General features: G+C 31.7%; 1 protein-coding gene across 3 annotated transcripts in view; it reads left to right on the top strand.

The window, feature by feature from the left end:
- The window catches only part of LOC106869896 (mediator of RNA polymerase II transcription subunit 1), a 207940-nt gene that overhangs the window by 162028 nt on the left and 40396 nt on the right, over positions 1-5516 (top strand). For all 3 annotated transcript variants that reach the window (XM_052970566.1, XM_052970567.1, XM_052970565.1), the window contains one exon: positions 4564-4742. The gene's annotated coding sequence lies outside the window, so the exon portion shown is untranslated. The remainder of the gene's footprint in view (positions 1-4563; positions 4743-5516) is intronic.

Below are 5516 nucleotides of genomic sequence, written 5' to 3'. Positions count from 1 at the left end.
ATATATATATATATATATATATATATATATATATATATATATGTGTGTGTGTGTGTGCTGCTTTCGGCTTTAAAAGCAAGATCCTCTCCCATCTGCATCCTATTCATTTCCTATTGGTTGAGATTAGCTGATATTTCCAGAGTTAGCTTCCTTACTTGTTTTTAGATTTTAAGTGTCTTCAGTGAGAATTTTTGTGTACTAATTATATGGATGATCTTACTTAATCAAAGTTTTGCTACTTTCTGTATTATATTTGTGGGATTCTACTGTATTTGCAATTTGTATCTTAGAAGAAAATATTAGAAATAACTAAGCTGTTTGATTATTTTAACCCTTTAGCACTTAAACTAGCCGTATCTTTCTTAAATATTCTACCTGTCTTATATTTAAACTGGCCAGATCTCAAAATCTCAAAGCTGTGAGATAATGCATGATTAATTGAAAAAAAATGAATTTAAAAAATGGAATTAAAAGCGTCTACCATTCTGAGAAGTCAACTTTATCTTTCCCCTCATGTAACAACATCTCCTGATAGTTAAATACATTTAGCACAGACCACTATGTTGCGAGCTTCTAGACCAGATCTCTAGTCTGAGGATGACACAATATCTTGATGTGCTATTTCGTACTCCAGCAAGTTGTGGTTCTCATTCCACTAACACACAAATCATAGAGGCCTGCAGAGAGGTCATGGATGCCCCCTTTCCCCTTTGACCAGCCATTTAAAGAAAGTTGTGGAGGAGTCAAGGTGGATATGTATTTCAATATTTGTTTTTAGTTAAAAGGTGGTTAGTTTTGTGTGAATATTTTTGTATTCCACAAATTTATCTCTAAAATTGTGTGAAAATTTATGTATTCCATAAAATTTAGCATTAAACACTACCTATATAATTGGAATTTGTGAGAGAGGGGGTTTATGTAGCTTGTAAGGAACCACTAAGTTGCATCAAATTTATAAATCCTTCAGTTTTTCTCTTAGTATTTTAAAACTTCCTGAGGTATTACTTTGCTCTTAAGCTTTTATTTTGTGTATTGTTTAAAATGAGCTGATTTGACAATTCATTTTAAAACATAAGTGTTGAGAATTAAAACAGATAGCTTGTAGTCAAAAGCACAGCACACATTGGCATCTAATGGAAAAAACTGGAGTCTTCTTTAAGGTCTTTAAGTCTTCTTTAATAGAAAACATTAGAAAGTCTTAATAAAAAGAAAAACACTTAAGTTTAAGAATAGGTGAACATATGAAGATGCAAGAAATGAAATGGAATTTCCATAATTGATACTACACCACAGCAGAAACTTAGAAAAATCAAGAAATAGTACATTTGACACTTGCCAGATATCCTATTAATAAATCTTCCTATGGCAGCTCAGTATAGCTGCCAGGTAAATTTAAAACACCTACAATTGTGTTAGTGGCCAATTTGATAGGAATGTCATTTCTCATAGTTTAGAAATACAGCTTCCTACTTTGAATCTCGGCTTGTTACTGTTGTAACTATGGAATAAATACTAAAGTTGATGAAATGAAGACAAGTCAATGTTCAGCACTTCATAAGGTACTTTATTGTTACCATGATATTGCCAAATGTAACAATCTGGTAGAACAAAAAGAAAAATTAGAAATAAAAAAAAAAGAACCAGTTTTAACAAATCTGATTAGGAAGATTTGTGGTGGCATCATTACTCAATTAATCTGGCAATTGTTTACATATAATTCTATTGGCTAGATTTTTTTAATAACTCAGTTTGCAAAGTTCAGTTGTTGTTTACAATAAATTTCCTGATTGGAACCAACAAGTCTTAATTTCAAATCAAGGTATAGCCTGCTACACTTTAGACACATCCAGAAATAAGATACTTAATGATGATTGGAGACCAGGCTATTTGAACTAAATATTGTAAAGATAACAGATGTAGTTTAACAACTTAATCATTTTAACTTCAATTTAATGTCTTTATGGCGACATATTTTCTAACACTGTGTTTGAAAACCATGTTTGATAACAAGCTACCATTTCTATCTTGTAACTTTAACTCCCGCACATTTTCCAGTAATACTCACAAGTTAATTATAATAATAGTTTCAAAATTTAGCACAAGGCCAATGGTTTTAGGGGAGGGGGTAAATCAATTACATCAACCCCAGTGCTCAACAGGTTCTTATTTTATCAACCCCAAAAGGATGAAATGCAAAGTTGACCTCGGCAGAATTTAAATTCAGAATGTAAAGACAGACAATATCCTACTAAACATTTTGTCTGGCACACTAATGGTTCTGTCAGCTCACTACCTTCATGATAATAATTCTTTCTAGTATAGGCATAAGTCTTGAAATTTAGAGGAATCCTGTAGTCAATTACTTTGAATCCAGTACTTGACTGGTACTTATGTTATTAACTCTTGAAAGAATGAAAGGCAAGGTCAATCTCAGCTGAGTTTCAACTCAGAACATAGCAGGAAAAAATGCTGCTAAGCATTTTGTCTGACGTACTAACAGTTCTGTCAAATGATAACTATTCTGTCTAATTATGGCACAGAGCCAGCAGTTTAATTGGGAAGGAGTAAATCAGTTACATTGACTCCAGTACTTGACTGGTGCTTTATTTTATTGACCCCAAAACGGCAAAGCAAAGTTGACCTGGTGGGATTTGAACTCAAAACATAAAGAGCCAGAACAAATACTGCAAAGCATTTTCTCCAATGCTCTAACAATTTGGCCCACTCACTGCCTATGATAATAATAATACTAATAATAAAGATAATAATCCTTTCTACTATAGACACCAGGCCATAATAATAATAATAATAATAATAATAATAATAATAATAATAATAATAATAACGATCATGATCATGGACTCTCGCATTGAAGACGGCATGAGAGTTCAGCTTTTTGCTGAATGACCTGCACAAATGATTTGTTTATAGTGATCAAATGTTCATGCCACACATTAGCTCACACTCTTCATCAAATCAATGTTGTCTGAACAGGTGTATGGTGTACCATGCATCAGGTATTGCAGTGATTGCAGAACAATGTGAGATGATGTGTTTTGCTCAAGAACACAACACACCACCCAGTCTAGGAATTGAAGTCACGATTTAGTGATTGTGAGTGCAACACCCTAACTACTAAGCCATGCACCCTCAATAATAGTAATTTCATAAATTTTGGCACAAAGCCAGTAGTTTTCAGAAGAGGGGATTAGTCAACACCATTAATCCCAGTATTTGATTGCTACTTCATTTTATCAATCACAGAGAGATAAAAACAAAACTGACCTTGGCATGACTTGAATGCAGAACTCTAATGATTCTGCCAGTCCACCACCACTATAATAATAGTAATAATAATGATAATAATAATCCTTTCTACTATAGGTACTAGGCCTGAAATTTGGGAGGAGAGGACTAGTCAATTACATTGACCCCAAGGTTCCACTAGTACTTATTTCATTGATCCCAAAAGGATGACATGCAAAGGTGACTAGCAAAATTTGAACTTAGAATGTAAGGACAGATGAAATGCCACTAAGCATTATGCCTGTCATGCTAACGGTTCTGCCAGTTTGCTGCCTTAATAATAATGATAATAATAATAATAATAATAATAATTACAAATTTTGCCACAGGGGCAGCAATTTTGGTGGCGGGGACTAGTTGGTTACATCAACCTCAGTGTTCAACTGGTATTTATTTTATCAACCCCGAAAGGATGAAAGGCAAAGTGAACCTCGGCAGAATTTGAACTCAAAATGTAGCAATGGACAAAATACTGCTTAGCATTTCATTTAGTGTATTAATGATTCAGCCAGCTCACCGCTTTTATTATAATAATAATAATCACCACTTCGTTCTTTGTCAACATCAGAAGATCACAACCTATTTACACTTAAATTGGAAATCAGAATCATAAAAAACAAACACTAGAATTCTTATAGATGTTCATTGTAACATTTCTATTGGTCTTTTTCTGGAAAGATTTAATCAAAACTAAAATTCCATCAAGGTGATTGGTTTTCCTTTTAGAAGCACAAAATTGTTATAAAGTACCTGCCCATCGTTACAGTTCATGTACCTATTAACATACTATTATACTTCTTAGATTAGTTATACCCTTTTACATTGGTAAATCACATTTAGATGCCTTTAGTTCATATCTACAGTTGCATCCTGTAGTAACATCTCCAAAAAGTTACAAGAATTGAAGCATTCAACATTCTAATCTCTTGACCAACCCTGATGTTGTTTTGCCCTTCTCCTTTAGATTAAAAAGTAAAAAACAAAATGAAAAAAGAAACCCTGTGTCTTATTGAATCCAGATTTACTTGAGAAATAGACTTTCAAGTCTTCTGCACTTAATGATGTCAGGGCATTCAATGACAAGACATCTTCTATTTAGAATCATTGGTTTTAAAATAAGTGATATTTGTTATAGCTAATTGACAACTTCTAAAGTCATTGATTTATAATGTTTTGCATAAATTTTCCTTCTAACTTATTGACAATTTATTTTACTGTTCCATTTTATGTCTGTAATGTTTTTTTACTTTTTTTTAGGTATATGTGAGTTTGGTGCTAAGAGGAGTTGATATTGCAGTCTTCATTATGACAGTACATTCCTAAGTCAGATTTTGGAGATACTTAATTCTGCACTATGTCTTTTGGTCTATTTGCTTGATAAGGCTATGGAAATAGCCTCTCAGGGTTCTCTACCAATTATGGAAACTTCCTCCTATGTGAGTTGGCAATTTTCGTTTTCATTTATCTAAAACCATTTCTTTGTTTTTGTTTCTTTCTTGATTTTTGTTTAACAATTTTAAGGTCTGTTATCATAAATACAGAATATTTTGGCTAGAAGACATGTATTTGATGCAATTGTGACTCATCAACCCACTTACAAAAAACAAACATTTGTTAGTTTTCATTATTTATTACACAAGCATATTGTTTTCTGTTTAGTTGTGAAAAAATGCAGATTTAGAAATTATTTTCTTGTCATTACCATATGGTATCACAACATACTGAAATTAATTTTCTTCATTAACACTTTTGTTGCTATATTTCTATCAAACTAATCAGTCTTTGTTTCAATTAAATTTTAGAATAATTTAGAATTAGTTAAAATAACTTTCATTTTTAAGCTGGTATTTAGAACATATATTAACCCTTTCGTTACCATATTTCTGACCAAAATACACCCCTTATGTGTTTCAATTAATTTCTAACATAATCATAAATTTAGTCTGGTTTCATTAAACGACTCTAACTTTTTTATTTATCAACATATTAATGTGATTTTTGGAAGATAATTTAATGAAAGGTTCTCAACTAATTCTATACCAAAATTTTTGTCACAGAGTGACTCTAATTACAGGTAAATACAGGTAAATTCAACAAAATATAAAATTTATAAAATTATTAAAATTTTTGTTCAAACATCGCTATAGAAAATGGGTTATTAGCTAATATTCAATTGGATATACAACAAAATATTATTATAGAAGAGTTGT

The sequence above is a fragment of the Octopus bimaculoides genome, chromosome 9 (assembly GCF_001194135.2).
Source record: "Octopus bimaculoides isolate UCB-OBI-ISO-001 chromosome 9, ASM119413v2, whole genome shotgun sequence".
Taxonomy (NCBI): Eukaryota; Metazoa; Mollusca; class Cephalopoda; order Octopoda; family Octopodidae; genus Octopus; species Octopus bimaculoides.
Note: the sequence above shows the minus strand (reverse complement) of the source record. Positions and strands in the feature narration are given on the sequence as shown.